This window comes from Schistocerca americana, chromosome 1, assembly GCF_021461395.2.
Source record: "Schistocerca americana isolate TAMUIC-IGC-003095 chromosome 1, iqSchAmer2.1, whole genome shotgun sequence".
Classification (NCBI taxonomy): Eukaryota; Metazoa; Arthropoda; class Insecta; order Orthoptera; family Acrididae; genus Schistocerca; species Schistocerca americana.
In genome coordinates this window covers 93,110,158-93,129,047 of record NC_060119.1, presented here as the reverse complement: position 1 = coordinate 93,129,047, position 18,890 = coordinate 93,110,158, and positions in this window count along the sequence as shown.

Genomic DNA, 18,890 nt, shown 5'->3' with positions numbered 1-18,890 from the left:
AGCGACATAAATCATATCAAGATCAGTTTCGACTACTTAGTATATCATCGTCAAATGGTCTGTTTGAAATGTAACTGTGTAATATAATCAACAGACTGCAGTTTTGTAAAAGAGTTAGTTTGATATTTTAATTTAGTTTCCTAGAACTTTACTACACCCCATTTTACAAATTTTCAAAGTTGCGACTTACTGTCTACAGGCAGCACTTCGATCTCCGTGGCAATATAGAGTTACTTTAAAGTTAGTAACTTCCTCACGGTCTCGCTTAAATTACAGCACTTACGTACGGAATAGATAAATGCAGTCTCTCGAAAGACGTTAAGAACGTTCATTACTTTACAAAGATCGAATATATGTTAATTTTTTTGGGCAGTTTAATTTCTTCTGTTCGATAACCAGTTTCCAACTTATCTCGCCATAAAGTATTTTTTGCTACGTTTGCTGCGTGAAAGCCTCACAGAAGGACATTTTTAATCAAATAAATATTTTGCTCGTAGCAAGTAAGAAGTTTAAGAAGTCCATCTACTTCAAAACCAAAACAAACTCTGACATCTGCGCATCTTATTGCTCTCTATTTCCCAAGAATGTCAATAATCTGTTCTCAGTTTTAATTAAGGTTGAAGGAATCTTTCTCCTGGAAATAGGCGACATTCCTGCGTCTTGAGTAGTTTCCTGCTAGAGAGCTGGGAGCCACTTGTGCAACGGAACGCAGTGGCATGCGACGATGTCATGTTGGCGGGACCAGACCAGCACGCTTGTTGCTGCCAGATGCCAGCCAGGGCAAGTTCGACTAAGTAAGGTAAACGTTTGTAACTCACATAAGCAAATTATCATTGTAAATACTCAGTATTCAATGTAAATATTTAAGAACTATGTCCTTTTGCCTACAAGTTCTAGCATAAAACACGACATAAATGTCCGCCCCCGGTAGCTGAGTGGACGGCACAACAGAATGTCAATCTTAAGGGCCCGGGTTCGAATCCCAGCTGGGTCGGAGATTTTCTCCCCTCATGGACTGCGTGTTGTGTTGTCATCATCATTATTTCATCCCCATCGAAGCGCAAGTCGCCTAAGTGACGTCAGAACGAAAGTCTTGCAGATGGTCAACGTTCTACCCGACAGGAGGCCGTAGTCACATGACATTTACATTTACTACATAAATGTTGTTCGTAGTTCCACAAAACTAATCTAAAGAATGAGCTGGATGACCAAATTCACCTTCATCATGTAAGGCAAATCGGGTCATAAATCTGGCGAATAGGACCAGTACAACAATGTATACATTACACTAAAATAGCAATGTAAGTTCCACAAATAAATTTCTTATTCCCCACTGCACCAACAAAATTCTCATGATACCATTCTCTGCCACATTGAATCCAGTCACCAAGTTTCGTCGATATTGGATCGCAGTATTTAATCTTGTAGATTTCACGAGATGTGTCATTATTTTCTTCAGTGTCTTCGGAGGATTCTGATGAACCTGACCGGTCACTCAAGCTGTAAGTGTTGTCTGTTCTTAACCTGATGTTTCTTCAAACTGCCGGGCTGGGAACAGTATTTTCTTTTCTTTTCAAATGTATATTTATTGCATTTATATTTTCTGGAGATGTAATAAATAGTACTTTCTTCTTTTTGGCCAAATTTTTTCTTGCAGTCTTTGGGAGGGGCAGCAAGTGACGGGGTGAAGTAGAAGACTTTTCCGTGTAATCGATATGTCTATCAAGAAATGGACTACCGGGGGGAGACGAAGGATGAATTTCAGTTTCCTTTGGTGTGCTTTCTTGGTTCAATGATTTACTAGCCGGCAAGAACTCATATTCAGCCACGTCGTTGTCATTCAACGGAAAAACAGTTTAACAAAATCCAATATGTGCAAATCGCTGGTGTTGTCGTTCTCATCCATGCAGCCTCGAAGATGTTACAAATATGAGTGTTTTGATCTTCCCTGCTCTTTCTGTGTTACGAATGAAGTTCGTACATTCATAGTCGTAATATGATTATAGTGGCTTAAAAAATGACCTGTGTAATGGCTGCAGGCGCTGAGTTGTGGGGCATGGCAGGTATATTATGATGTTATTTTCTTCGCAACACTGAAGGGCTTATAAAGTTTTTTGAGACGCGTGACCGTCCACAGGTAAGACACAGTGCCCACGAAAACCTTGAGATTGAATAAGTTTCAGCCATTTGAGGAATAATTATTCGTTAACCCATCCGGAACTTGTCATTGTTTTCAGGGACTCACTTTCAAAATCGTCACGAAAGGTAGGTGAAAAACTTTTATCTTTAACTAAGGTCATACGGGGGACAAAGTTCCCTGTGGCATTAGCACAAACTAAGAGGGCGCAAAGTTTTTCTCTTCCTACAGAAGTTTGTGCATAAACAGCTTTACTTCCTTTCTCAGCAGAAACTAGTCTTGTTGTTCTTTTGCAGACTGATTCATCTGCATTATACTCGTAAATCGCTTATGTTTGCCCAGTAAACCAAATTTTCCCCTAAGAAGGATTAGAAGTCAGCGATATCCTCCTTATTAAAAATATTTCATCTGGCTACGGAAAGCGCTTCCACTTTCCTCAAAGATAAATTGGGTTTCGTTCCCTGAAACCTTTCAGCCACCCTATGCCTGCCATTTTGTTGCCGCATGAAAAGATATGCTTCGCTTGGCTATTGCGACCAAGTCGTTGGCAGCTCTCCTTGAATCATTTGAATCCAACTGGAAGCCACATGTTCATAATTTCAGGATTCTTGAAAGAAATTCTTTTCCTTTCCCCAATATTGTTTGACCACCTTTTGCCTCTTCTGCCGAATGTTTTCCACTTTTCAGTCATCTTTCTAGACAAAAATACGGAATCCGAAACGATTCCGCAGCGTGGCGCTGAATTCTACCCTCCCCGTAAGCTTTAACATTATTTTGCGTGTCATCTTCGGTCTACAAAGAAACAGTTTTCCTTTTATACTTTCCCATCTGAAGTACAAAACGAAAACAAAATATTACAAAACTAAAACAATGCAATAATTGCAATAAACTGAAATAAAGGTACTGATCCTCTGCGTCCTCTCTGTACTAACCCGATTCGCCGGAATTGCAAAATATCTTTCTTTCCCTACATCGAGGATCCTGCACCAGTATATTTACAAGCCGGTAACACCATCATCTTTTCTCCAGTACATGAACTTACTATGTAACAAATACTTAACAAATTACTGAACGAACACACAGGGAATTATTAATATAAATCCAAAGCTATTTTACGAGGGTTGGAAAATAAAGCGGCAATATTTACTGACAGCTCGTACAAAATAGATACGTGTTTCAAAGTTTACTGACCTTCAAAGTAGTCACCAGCATTGTGTATAGCACGTTGCTAGCGCAGTGGAAGTCGTAGGATACTCTTAGCAGTGCCAGTTGCGTTGACAGTTGAAGCGGCGCGGTCTGTTGCCTGACGGATTTGTAGCACTTCTGAAGCGAATGCCGTGAAGTGTTTCCTTCAGTTTAGAAATCGAGTTGAACTTACGAGGGCTTAACGCAACTCAAGACCGCCTTACAGACAGAAGTGAAGACATTTTCTCCAAGACCTGACCATCATTTTGGAGGACAATGCTCAAGCACGTACAGTGCAAGCTGTTACTGTTTTGTTTGACCGATGATGCTGCTAAGTGCTATACCACCTACTGCACTCCCCTAACTTAAGCCCTTGTGAATTCAACTCGATTTTTAAACTTAAGGAAACACTTCCTGGTAATCGCTTCAGAACTGCTACAAATTCGTCGGGCAGTAGACCGCGCCGCTCGAAATGGCAACACAACTGGCACTGCTAGGAGTATCCTACGACTTCCACATCGCTGGCAACGGGTTATACACAATCCTGGTGACTACTTTGAAGGTCAGCAAATTTTTGAAACACGTATCTATTTTGTACGAGCTATAATTAATAAGTTGCCACTATTAAAGTTCCAACCCCCGTAAAAACTAGAACGTTTTCAGAACTTATCACAAACAAAGTAATCTTCCACAGACTTTAACACAACAACACTGTTATGTAAACTGAACGTAGAAGGAGGAGAAAGGAAAGGGGAGGAAGTATTGACGTCAACTGTATCGGGACTTTATGAGGAATCATTGGTGCCGGACCAGGATTCCTACTCGGAATCTCCTACTTGCTAGTCAGTTGCGTTAACCACTGCACCATCCGGACACAATGTTCATCGTAATTCCGCTGACTATGCCTCTCAGCCGACCCCCATTCCCACCTAGCGGCACCTATCCGCAGTCCCGTCTACGCCCTCCGTGCTCGCTACTTCGAGATCCCCGCAGAAGGCCGAACGTAATGGTCAATCCGCACTGAAGACAGTGGATTCATTGCCCATCGAGGCAACTCGATTATGTGAATAAGTGGCGTGTTTACATCTTATACACCGTCCGCCCAGATAGCTGAGTGGTCAGCGTCACGGATTGACGTCCTACGGGCCTGAGGTCGATTCCCGGCTGGGTCGGGGATTTTCTCTGCACAGGGACTGGGTGTTGTGTTGTCTTCATCATCATTTCATCCCCATCCGGCGCGCAGGTCGCCCAATGTGGCGTCTAATGTAATAAGACCTGCACCAAAGCATCCGTACCTGTCCCGTAAGGGGCCTCTCAGCCAATGACGCCAAACGCTCATTTCCATTTCCATCTTATACACCGGGTTCAAAGAATCACTGCCACGTGGCAACACTTCCTACACTGCATCGTACATGACGAACAGAAGTAAATTTGGTAAACTACCCCGCACCGCAGTACCATTCACTAGCCATTTTTCTATTGAAGGTAGCATGCCGTTTACTTCCGCCAATGTCTCCACTTATTTATGGAGTCAGTTATATGGGACCTACAGTTTAACGTAAACCCCCAATTAACGTGCATCCCGGCATTTCACAGAATAAGTATCATTGCGAGATGTCGTATAGGTTACCCACCACGAGCGAATAAGAAATTAAGTCGTATACATTTTTCACTGTAATTTTTTAATTTCTTTGTTCACGTGCAAAACTTACGTAAATACACGCTTCCTCACACCCAGAACCATGCAGCCACTCTCCCACTCCAGCCCCCCCCCCCCCCCTCCCTCATACACACGCGCATACACACTCACCTGGCACGGATGACGGTAGCTTGTAAAGGTCTCTTGCTGTGATTACGGTGAAGTCCTCAGTGGAACTGAAGACCGACATGATCATCGGTACGGCAGTACTGGAGCAAGAGGCAGCCCGACTTAGAGGGATCAAATGAAGTATAGATAGATAAATCTACTAGCGTATGTTCAGGATTTCAGAATCTAGCGTCTGTTCAGCTACCTGGTGCGACTGCTACATGCACTTCCTGATCTGGACAGCCATGTCTTTAACATGAGATCTTGCACATAATATCGCCATAAAACTAACTCCAACATGAATAAGCCTGAATAAATGACGGGAATGAGTTCCTCTACCTCAGGCATCAGTCTCTAGATTGAGTTTTACTGGTCTTTGACTTCTGGTGGACCAGTAATACCATGTGCAAAAGAACCGGAGCTTCTCAAAATCTCTACATCCAATACAGAAAAACTATATGGGAACTGTGGTGTCACCGCCAGACACCACACTTGCTAGGTGGTAGCCTTTAAATCGGCCGCGGTCCATTAGTATACGTCGGACCCGCGTGCCGCCACTGTCAGTGATTGCAGACCGAGCGCCGCAACACGGCAGGTCTAGAGAGACGTCCTAGCACTCGTCCCAGTTGTACAGCCGACGTTGCTAGGAATGGTTCACTGACAAATACGCTCTCATTTGCCGAGACGATAGTTAGCATAGCCTTCAGCTACGTCATTTGCTACGGCCTAGCAAGGCACCATTACCAGTTTATATTGAGATTGTCATCATGTATCATCAAGAGCGATGTACACCAATTATGGATTAAAGTTAAGTATTCCAGCAGCAACGTACCTTATTGGATATATTAATTACATTGTCCTGTTCCAGACCTCACGCCAGTTTGCGTGAGCTTAAACGCGTGCATTTCGGCCTCGTCTAGCAACACGGTGTTGGCTCTTCTGCCAACACATCAGGAACAATCAAGACAAACATTTCTTCCAAAGAAGATAAACTGAAACAACTCAATACAATCCTTACAATTCAATGAAAATCATTTCGTTTCAGAAAACTTCGCAATCTACAATGGAAAACCTGTAACCCAACTCAAAGAGGACTCAAATTTCACCGCTGAAAAAAAATCGCAACACAAAAAATGATTAATGTAGAGTGATCAAATTTTGGGAATACGTTTGTCTAGATAACATATCAAAGTGATTAACACTGCAAGATCGCAGGTTCATGTAAGTGCAAATGTCCAATGCTGGTACATTAATAACCGGTATAAATGCCAGAATGCTGAAAGCAAGCATGCAAACAAGCATGCATTGTGCGTACAGGCACCGGACGTCATTTTGTGCGATGTTCAAATGGCTCTGAGCACTACAGGACTTAACATCTGTGGTCATCAGTCCCCTAGAACTTAGAACTACTTAAACCCAACTAACCTAAGGACATGACACACATCCATGCCCAAGGCAGAATTCGAACCTGCGACCGTAGCGGTTACGCGGTTCCAACCTGAAGCGCCTAGAACCGCACGGCCACACCGGCTGGCTGTGGGATGTAGTTCCATACCTGTTGCACTTGGTTGGTCGACACACTGACGGTTAATCCTGGTTGTAAATGACACTGGAGTTGTCATCCGATGATCTGTCATATGCGCTCAATTGGACACAGATCTGGTGAACGAGCAGACCAAAGCAACACGTCAACACACTGTAGGGCACGTTGGATTACAACAGCGGTATGTGATAGAGCGTTATCCTGTTGGAAAGCACCCCCTGCAACGCTGTTCATGAATGGCAACACAACAGGACGAATCATCAGACTGACGCACAGGTCTGCAGTCAGGGTGTGTAGGATAACCACGAGAGTGCTCCTGCTGTCATACGAAATCGCACCCCAGACCATAGCATGTTTGTTGCCGGCCCTCAACTGGCCCCCTTGTAACCAACACACGGCCTTCACTGGCACTGAGGCAGAAGCAGCTTTCATCAGAAAACACGAGTGGCCTACACCCTGCCTTGCATTGAAGGATGATTGTCAATGACAAAGATATCTTGCGACTGCTCATCCACAGATATCTGCAAGTTGGAGTCGCGCAAATCAGTTTCGGAAAAGTAACGACAGATCAATCAGTTCTTCCAGGCACAGCAAGAAGTAACTGCCAACGACTGTTTGAGGATTCACAGTTTTCTTAAAGTTGCGCACAGCCAGTCTGCCGGACAGCTTTTCCGGAGTAAAAAGAGGGGACATCCACTGATTGGTAGTGGTGGATCTAAGACCCCACTGTCTTGCAAAAAAATACGTTCCTGAGCCTCCTGTTCCAAAGAACATGAGGAACAGGGCGAGCTCTAACAAAAATTGGCTGGGCATAGTCTTTTGTTGTGACATGGGTAACAAAATTATTGGCATTCCCTAAACCCTCAGAAAACAAATCCTGAAATTCTGTAAGTAAGTTAGCACCACTGTCCCGAGAATAGAAGGAAGAAACGAAAGGACATTGACCTGAATACCGAAACGAATTACAGGTAGGTGTTGCCTTGTTACCAGGTATGTTGTGTACAACTTAAGAAACAATGGTAAGGAGAGGTGAACTACGGAGTGGTTTGGCAACTGCCGTCTTAGGAAAACTGGACTGTGGTTAGTGAACAAGTTAACACAGTAAACAGAACGTCTACTTGTATTTCTCCAAGTGTACAAAGACTCATTACAAATAATGTAGCAAGAAATAAGAGTCCAGCTGATACAATAGCAACAGTTATGAGCTGCTATAAAGTACAAACGATAGTGTCAGAGCCGTGACCAAATGGACTACACATAGTATCACGTAGCGAAGTCACTCAAAGTGCAAGTGTGCTGTATGGCTGCCGCCAGCTGTCCTATGTTGTACTGGCAGAGGGTGCTCGTAGTCCACGGCTGCCAGAGGCGTGGCTCAGCAGATGAGCAACACTGGGTCCGCAGGATTCTGCACCACCGGTATCAGCATCAGCTGGAAACTTGCAATTCTGTTGCCAACTGTGAGACGCTGGCAGGGTGGCATCAATACATGCTACCACATTCTCCTGATATTCGAGAAGTATTTCTAAAATATATCCTATGTTAGAAACATAGGGAACATTTATCATACAATATGTGATCTAAAGTATCCGGACACCTGGCTGGAAATGACTTACAAGTTAGTGGTGCCTTCCATCGGTAATGCTGGAATTCGGTATAGTGTTGTGCCACCCTTAGCCTTGATGACTACTTCCACTCAACCAAGCTTACGTTCAGTCAGGTGCTGGAAGGTTTCTTGGGGAATGGCAGCCCATTTTTCACGGAGTGCTGCACTGAGTAGAGGTATCGATGTCGGTAGGTGAGGCCTGGCATGTAGACGGAGATCCAAAACATCCTAAAGGTGTTCTATAGGATTGAGGTCAGGACTCTGTGCAGACCAGTCCATTACAGGGATGTGATTATAGTGTAACCAGACCGCAACAGGCCGTCCATTATGAACAGGTGCTCGATCGTGTTGAAAGATGCAGTCACCATCCCCGAATTACTCTTCAACAGCGGGTAGAAAGAAGGTGCTTAAAACATCAATGTAGGCCTGTGCTGTGATAGTGCCACGCAAAACAACAAGGCCTGCAAGTCCCCTCCATGAAAAACACGACCACGCCATAACATAACCGCCTCCGAATTTTACTGTTGGCCCTACACACGTTGGCATATAACGTTCACCGGCCATTCGCCATACCCACCCCCTGCCATGGGATCGGAACATTGTGTACCGTGATTTGTCACGCCACACAACGTTTTTCCACTGTTCAGTCGTCCAATGTTTACGCTTCTTACACCAAGCGAGGCGTCGTTTGGCATTTACCGGCGTGATGTGTGGAATATGAGCAGCCGCTCCACCATCAAATCCAGGTTTTCTTATCTCCCGCCTAACTGTCATACTACTTGAAGTGGATCCTGATGCTGTTTGGAATTCCTGTTTGATGGTCAGGATAGAAGTCTGCCTATTACACATTACGACCCTCTTCAACTGTCGGCGGTCTATGTCAGTCAACAGACGAGGTCGGCCTGTACGCTTTTGTGCTGTACGTGTCACTTCACGTTTCCACTTCACTATCACATTGGAAACAGTGGACCTAGGGATGTTTACGAGTGTGAAAATCTCGCGTACAGACGTATGACACAAGTGACACCCAATCACCTGACCACGTTCGAAGTCCATGAGTTCCGCAGGGCGCCCAATTCTGTTTTCTCACGATACTGAGGTCGCTGATATGGAGTACCTGAAAGTAGGTGGCAGCACAATGCACATAATATGCAAAAAGTATATTTTTGGGGGTATCCGGATGCCTTTGATCACATAGTCTATCAAGAAATTCAACACCTTCTGGAGAAAAAACGGGACACTGGACGATATTACATCTCTGCTCAGCTCTAAAGACTATTCACATCATGCTCTGCAGGGTAATCAGAAATACCCTGAGAAGCTTGTAAGTGTGTTGTTGCGTAGGTTGCGCTGAGAAATAATCGTTAAGCAAAAATTTCGTTATGTTGCGCAGATTACAAGTTAATTGTCAGTGAAGTTAGCCAATGAGGATGTAGCAGGTCCAAATTCAAGCTTTCCGCCAGATACAATTAGAGCCCCTTGTTCTCGTAGCGTAGGTGACAGCACACAAGATTTCTCAGCCTTTGGCTAGGGTTAAGTCCTTACTAATGCCCCACGTTCAATTTTTGTACCTCTCTCTCGTTCAGTTTTAGGAAACCAGGGGATCAGCACCTATAACGACACCGTTTCTGGTGATCCACTTGAATTTGTGTGCGCTGGCTAACTTCAGTGCTAATTAACTCAGCAATATATCGAATTTTTTGCTTAATTTTGCTCAGTACAATCTACCCTATAACAACATTATAAGCATTTCACAACTTTTTCTCATCATAACTAGCAATGGTCCTATTTTTGCAACAGCATATCAGCATTGACAGTGGACAATACGATCCCTGGTGCCTCTTTCAGTAAACTGAAATTGTAAAGTGTCTATAAAGACCTGCAATTCTGGTCTAGTAATTTTTAATAGAGCATCGCTAGCTAAGTCGGGTGAAGTAATGTAATGAGTAGCACCCAGTTCATATGTTTTAATATAACGGCTATGAAAGTTTGCGAATACATCAGCAAGCAGTAACACGTCAATATAGATCGCAATAATCTCCTAGTGTCTTACAAATCAATAGGTTCCATACACCGCATGCGCTTTGTTACTCACCTTGTGTGACAGTTTCACATGTTGATAAAGTTTTAAACTTCTAGTAAAAAGTCTCACTATTCATGTACTTATATAGAAATATGCCCTTCTCGTTGAGCAACTTCAATTGGCAACCATCAGACAACTGTTATGTCCAATTTCACGAACAATGTCCATTCTTCGACAGAACATGACAGAAAGATTAAGTGGATTTATAAATCAGAAATTTATATTAGATCTCCTTTCTTGGTGTATTACTGCAGTACTCTTGGTAAATGTTTTGCACTTGTTCATATTCGATGTAGCACAGGAACGCGATAAAGATATAGTTTCACTTTCTCATCTCTGTCTGTCATCGTGTTTTGACACTGTGATCAAGAAATGGCAATTGTTATTGCTCATACTATGAAATACGACGGGGGCTGTGAAGACTGCAGCTATCATGTGCAGCACACTGATATGCACCTGAAAAATGCATTGATGTCTATATTTAACATCTCGTCCCTTAATTCGTTAATATAACACAGCAGTGCTGAGCGAAATGCTAATTCCTTTTTCAGGGCGTGTGTCCATCATTTTATTTTGCAATAAAAACCATTCATTTTTCTTTCAAATGAAAACACCACAGACAATCCCACTTACTGTGCCGGACTTATGAAGAGCTGTACACCTATAATGTGGTAACCTAGGAAGATTTTTGTAATAAATAAGTTTACGCGTTTCTTGTAATATTTCGTTTCGCCATATAGCAGTCTTTCTCATCCTCCATGTCTCCTCGCAACCGAGGGAGGTGGCGCAGCGGTTAGCACACTGGACTCGCATTCGGGAAGAGGACGGTTCAAACCCACGTCCTGCCATATTGATTTAGGTTTTACCTGATTTCCCTAAATCGGTTCAGGCAAATGCTGGGATGTTTCCTCTGAAAGTGTAAGGCGAACTTCCTTCCACATCCTTCCCTAAACCAACAGAATCGATGATCTCGCTGTTTGGTCCCCTCCCCCAAATTAACCAACCATCATCATCAATGTACTTGGTTCCAAACACATTTAACAGATACACTTTTGTTCTGTTTTTTGAATATGTGTACATGCACCACCTCTTTAGGAAATATTGTGTCAGCAAAGTTTAACTTTCTTATATATGGCTAAAATTAGACAGACACAAATCAGCTACAACTGAGCACGTGAAACAAGAGGTGTTATACGGCTGAACATTTGTTATTACGATTTTACTTGCTGTCACTGTTGGCAGGTTTGTATACAGCCGTACGTAAAACCTTTTAAGGTCATTAAGATTAGCATGCAGTTGGACTATTGGTTTTAACGCCCAACCGAAATGCCTGCATTGAAAAGTCTCCTGTCTCTTTAAGAGCTTATCATTAACATTACGAAAATTTAATGCAATATATATCTGGTCAAAGAAGCAAATGAAAATTCACTTGACGCATTCCTAAGACACACACACTCTATTCCATTTAAAGTAACTGTATAGGCATAAACCAGATGTGGCTTAAATTCAGAGAAATTGTATCGATGAAAGTCAGGAGATTTATACAAAATAAATTAACAAAAAAGGTATCAACTCCCTATGATATACAATGCAGGATGCTGTTGCAAAAGCAACGAATAAAGCATTCCAAATTTAAATGAACGCAAGATCTCCAAGGTGTCATGTGTTCCACAGAAGCTCGAAATTTGGCGCAGACTTCAATCCAAGTTGCTTTTAATAATTTCAGAACGAAATTTTCCTCCGAAATCTGGCAGAAAAGCCAAACGTATTCTGATCGTATGTAAAGTACAGTAGCGGCAAGACACAGTTAACATCTTCATTACACGATAGCAACGGTAATATTTCCAATGACAGTGCCACTAAAGCAAGGTTACTAAACACGATCTTCCAAAATTGCTTCACGACAGAAGACGAAGTAAATATTCAAGAATTCGAATCAAGAAAAGCTGCCAACAGTATTTACTTAGAGGCAGATATTCTCGGTGTAGTGAAGTAGCTTAAATCACTTAATAAATACAGGTTTTGCGCCCAGATTATACACTCCTTTCTGAGTGTTCCGGCACAATAACTCCAGACTTAGCAACAGCCGCTTACTCGTTGAAAGATCCATACCTAATGACTGAAAAGTTGCTCAGGTTTCACAAACAAAGGATGTAATAAATAAAAACGGTCCTATGACACGTATACAGCAAGGATTCCTAAAATATCATTGTTGTGAAACACAATTAGCTCTTTATTCACATTAAGTAATGTGTGGTATAGACAAGGGCAATCAAACTGATTCCAAATATCTACATTTCTAGAAGATTTTTAACACCGTTAATCACAAGGGAGTTCTAATAATATTACGTTGTTAAGGAGTATTGTCTCAGTTGTGAGACTCAATTTGTCGGTTCCTTTCAGAAGGGTCGCAGTTCGTAATAACAGTTTACAAAACTGTTGATAATATAGTAGTGACAACAGCAAATGGCGTGGATTCCAAGTTTTTCTACAAGGCCACATCAGCTTTGGTAACTGTAAAATTGAGGATACATCTCGCGAACACAGTGAAACGCGTATGTATTTAGTACAGCGATGGCGAGGCATGACAGAATCTCTGACCTGAGAGTTATTTATCGTTGCTAGTCTGCACTTGACCGCGCGAGAGTTCAGTTGCATGTATGGAGTCGGCAGGTGCAGTTGCGGTCGAGTTGCGAGAGAGTTCTGTTGTACGTAGCGAGTCGCGAGAGCATGTAGTAGCGCGCGAGAGACAGTCGCAGTTGTGTGTGAGGAGTCGGCGGGCGTAGACATGGGCCTCTGGTCAAGATTCAGGACGAGGTATATGGTTAAATAAGGTAATGAAGCAGCATTGCGCACATCTAATAATGTAATGTATCTTAACTGTAATTAATTTGTTCAAGAATCGCCCCAATAATAATTTTGTTTTCAAACCAAGCATTTTTAACAAAACAAACATTTTATTGAAAGAAAATTTCCCATGCATTTCCTTAAAGAAAAGTTTCACTTAAATTCAAAGAATTTTTGCGATGCATTTCCTCCAAGCTATGGCGAAAATACGAGCAGATGCAGTTTTACTGAGGTAAGAATTTGAGTTTAATCAGGACCTAAGATCGATATTTCGGTCTATTTGCGTTTTCATTGTCACTGAGATCTAATTATCATTGAATTGACTTACATTTTTTGTGGAAGCTCAACAACATTTGGGTCATTATTATTCAGTAATCTTGTGGGGAAATAACTTTTGGCACGTTTTCATTATCATAGGCTTTTCTTTTATTTTTGCTGCGAGGTTACACTTGGTTCTATTCTCATTAACATTTAAATATTGTCTTTCAAAATTTTTGTGGGGAGGTTACACTTGGCGACATCCGGCCAGGATCGTATTTCTTTGGGAATCTTCTAAGAAACAGTCAGATATCTGCTCTTATTTGCTTAAATATAATTAGCATTTGGCGCAACGCTTCTACTAATTTTATGACTTTCTTTCCTCAGATCATCGGCAATTCGTTGCTCTGTTGTATTTGTGTTTGTTGCTTTTTGCATTTGTGCTTATTTCTTTTGTGAACAATTGTGACTATTGTAAAAATGCCGCGAAGGACTGTAAATAGTGTTTCACGAGGTATAATGAATGAAATTACCGACTTAAGCAACTTTACCGATAGTGCTTGTGACACGCAGTGTAATGATGACAATCCACCGTTTACTGACAATCATCCTACTGATGAGCAAACGAACTCAATTGTCTCCTCTGTTAATTTGACGACAATTGATGACGCGGGGCGCCCTATTGTAATGAGCGCTGCCCAGCTTAACACACCTGGTTTGGAAAATTCAAATAACGTACAGACAAATTTTTCTAATGAAAATGGACAGTGTACTGAAAGTACGAAGGATACATTTAATTCCGAAATAGCGATGCACAGTGGACATTCGATAAGCAGACTTTTTTGTGAGTCACAGAATATCCAAATGGATACACAAAACGTGACAATTGCAGATACACCATCAAACAGCACAGATAATAGAAATGCTAATTTTGGCTCGAATCCAATTATGGCAATGTTGCTACAATTTAGGGAAGATTTCAAACAACAAAGTAAAAAATTAGACAACCTTAATGAAGATAACAAACAATTTAACGAAGATTTCAAACAACTTAGTGAACAGAACAAACAGTTAAATGAAAAATTAGACAACAATTCCAGACAGTTAAATGAAAAATTAGAGAACAATTCCAGACAGCTTAGCGAGCAGATTGCAGCCGTTGCCGCGCAGTGTCATGATACTAAGGAAAATTTACGCGAGGAAATTGAGGCTTGTTCAAAGAAAAGTAGCGAAGAAATTAGGTCTGTTGCTCAGGAATTAAGGGAAATGCAAACAGCTACAACAGAAACACTTAGAAACGAAATTAGCGGAGTCGCTAAACAATGCTCAGAAAAAGCTTCACAATTACGCGACGAATTTAAATTAATAACAGCAGAACTTTCGCGCACAATGGACGCAAAGATAGACGCGAAATTCGAACAACAGAACACTCAAATTGACGAGCGCTTTAATCAGCACATACAAAACAGTGATACGCGTTTCCACAAATTCATACAGGATCAAAATAAAGTAAAACGTCAAGTAATGGAAACAATCACAGCACAGAGATAGGAAGACAAACGTAAATTGTTCGCGAAAGCAAAGACATACGTAGACAACAATATTGCCACAGTGTCCGACGAAATTAATACCATCAAACAGTCGAACACAGAATTACGTGACGAAATTTCCGATCTTAAATCGAAAACAGACACATACACAACAGATTTTCAAACAGTGACCGACAGACTAGAACAATTAGAACTAACACAGGATTCCGTTGTCGTCAGAGCTGACGTTAAAAAATTGAACGAAACCACACGTAAATTACAAAAACAGATTAATACTTCTGACACTAAAAGCGATGATCAGGTAAAAATACTGACTGAAAAATGTGATGAATTGGCCAGTCGTATTGACGCTATTGAAAGTAATAATGACAGCAAATCAGACGATACTTTACCGGTTTCATTTAATCAAACACCTGAATTTCAAAATCTACAGCAGACAATTAATGAGATCGATTCGTCTAATAAAACGTTGCGTAGAAAATTGTCAAGTTTACAGCAAGAAGTAACAGAGATGAAAAATATTTCAGTTAATAACACATCACAGCAGACGCCACTTTGCGAACATTTGTCAGACTCGCGCAGTGCGTATAATTTAGGTAATCAACAGAGAGTATACGTGTAAGCGTAGGCTTCCGCGGCCGTTGTCTTCTTCAATAAAATTCTTCAGGGTATCAGACCGCATCGTCATAATTTAAAATGCGCCAACGTTTCGGCCAGCGTTGCAGCTAGCCTTCATCAGGGCCTTACGTTAACTGCTAAATTAACACACTTGGTTCCTTAAATAGCTGCACGAGAAAACCGTGTCGTTACTTGATTGGCTGTAAAAGGAGGAGGAGGAGGGGTGAAAGGTATGCTTTATTGGTGTTTCCTTTATTATCTGTCATTGGCTGAAATAGCTGTTTTCTATTGGTCTTTATATTAATCCACCCCATTGGAGGAGACGGACGAATAGCGAACAGGTGATGGCTGTGACGTCACACTGTTTTCATGCTGTCCAGAAGCCGGCTGCGGCGTGCCATTGCTTTGTGTGCTCGCGACCACTACTGCGGCTCTCCGCGTGTCTGCACGGGCCGCCACGGCTCTGCCGCCGCTCCGTAGCCCTGCTATTGCTGGCAGCCAAGACCTTGGAAGCTTGTACCCGTCCTCTATATTCATGTTGGCGGGTCTTTTGGATATTTCTATCGCCTCTCTAATCTTTCTTTTGAAAGTGAGAGGCTGTTTCGCCAGGACCCGGGCTTCTTGAAAAAATATTGGTTTCCCGCACTCGTCTCGGTGTTCCGCCACTGCTGACTTAGTGTGCTGTTTCAGGCGGATATATCTTTCGTGTTCCGAGAGGCTTGTGCTAATCGGACGTCCCGTCTCACCTATGTAGACTAATCCACACGCACAACCAATTTCATACACGCCAGCTGTGTGTAGTTTGTCAACTGCATCCTTGGTAGAGCCTAGCATGTCTGATATTTTGTTTCTGCTTCGGAAAATTGGTTTGATGTCGGCTTTTCGTAGAATTTTGCCAATACGTTCGGTGACCAGCAATAGTATTACTAACCGCCAGATGAGAAAGTACGACAAACTACAACAGAAAGCCACGGACGAAACATTGACGCTGGACAGGCGACGGACAGTGGTCAGCCTCTCCAGCCACACCTTGAGCGAAGCAACCACAGCAATTCTGGCAAAGGGGATGAATTTCGCAGTCGCACCTAAGCGAGTTCCAAAAGAAGGTATCATAGAATCCGTAGAGGCTTCGGTACGTCATCTGCCACAGGCCGAGGCGGAGAAGATCCGGCAGGAAACGGTCAGAGTTCTGAATAAAGCAAAGCCACCGAAGCAAAACATCAACGCTGAGGAATACCATGCCATCAAGGAACTCAGGGACAACCCCCACTTAGTAGTGGTACGGGCAGATAAGGGCAACGCCACTGTAGTCTTGGACACAACTGATTACAACAAACGAATGGAAGATATTCTCGCAGAACCTATCTACAAGAAACTTCAGGGAGATCCGACGGCCAAGGTAATCAAAACGACGCACGCACTGCTCAAGCACTCTAGAATCAACTTCGACAAGGCCAGAAGATTCATCCCGCAAGTAACACAGGCACCAAGGATATATGGTGTACCGAAGGTACACAAAACCGACTTCCCCTTAAGGCCCATAGTAAACAGTATAAATTCGCCGACCTACTACCTAGCGAAAGAACTGGCACCTAGGCTCCGACACCTAGTGCATCAAACCGAGTCCTACGTTAAGGATTCCACTCACTTCGTGTCTCTCCTAAAGGAAATGCGTGTTACGGACCAAGATCTGATGGTTAGTTTCGACGTCAAATCCCTATTCACGAATGTTCCAGTGTCAGATACTGTGAACATCCTAGGAGAACGCGTGGCACCTGATATATGTGAGCTTGTGCGCCACTGTCTGACGACCACCTATTTCAAGTGGAGAGGTCAATTTTATGAACAAACTGACGGTGTAGCTATGGGCTCACCCCTATCGCCTACCGCAGCAGAAATTTTCATGGAGGCATTTGAGGAAACAGCCCTCCAGTCCGCACCATTACGTCCAAATTGTTGGCTTCGCTATGTCGATGATACTTTCGTCATCTGGCCCCACGGAGAAGAGGAGTTACAGAACTTCCACAAGCACCTTAACCAACAGCATAGGAAAATTCAGTTTACAATGGAAACAGAGAAGAACGGGGTGCTGCCTTTTCTCGACGTGGAAGTTTATCGAAAACCTGATGGTAAACTTGGCCACAAAGTGTACAGGAAACCAACCAATACGGACAGGTACCTTCACGCCTCCTCCCGCCATCACCCCACGCAGAAGAAGTCCGCCCTGCACACGCTAATGAAGAGAGCGTACAGGATAAGCGACGAAGAACATCTGAAGACAGAGCTTGAACGCCTCAGATCCATCTTCGGAACTAATGGCTATGGGAAGCAGATGATAGACAGCACCATGTCGACAAGGGAGAAGACTAATAGGGAAGAGGAGAAGGAGGCACAGAGCATTGCTGTGTTACCATATGTACAAGGGGTCACCGAACGTATTGGCAAAATTCTACGAAAAGCCGACATCAAACCAATTTTCCGAAGCAGAAACAAAATATCAGACATGCTCGGCTCTACCAAGGATGCAGTTGACAAACTACACACAGCTGGCGTGTATGAAATTGGTTGTGCGTGTGGATTAGTCTACATAGGTGAGACGGGACGTCCGATTAGCACAAGCCTCTCGGAACACGAAAGATATATCCGCCTGAAACAACACACTAAGTCAGCAGTGGCGGAACACCGAGACGAGTGCGGGAAACCAACATTTTTTCAAGAAGCCCGGGTCCTGGCGAAACAGCCTCTCACTTTCAAAAGAAAGATTAGAGAGGCGACAGAAATAGCCAAAAGACCCGCCAACATGAATAGAGAGGACGGGTACAAGCTTCCGAGGTCTTGGCTGCCTGCAATAGCAGGGCTACGGAGCGGCGGCAGAGCCGTGGCGGCCCATGCAGACACGCGGAGAGCCGCAGTAGTGGTCGCGAGCACACAAAGCAATGGCACGCCGCAGCCGGCTTCTGGACAGCATGGAAACAGTGTGACGTCACAGCCATCACCTGTTCGCTATTCGTCCGTCTCCTCCAATGGGGTGGATTAATATAAAGACCAATAGAAAACAGCTATTTCAGCCAATGACAGATAATAAAGGAAACACCAATAAAGCATACCTTTCACCCCTCCTCCTCCTCCTTTTACAGCCAATCAAGTAACGACACGGTTTTCTCGTGCAGCTATTTAAGGAACCAAGTGTGTTAATTTAGCAGTTAACGTAAGGCCCTGATGAAGGCTAGCTGCAACGCTGGCCGAAACGTTGGCGCAT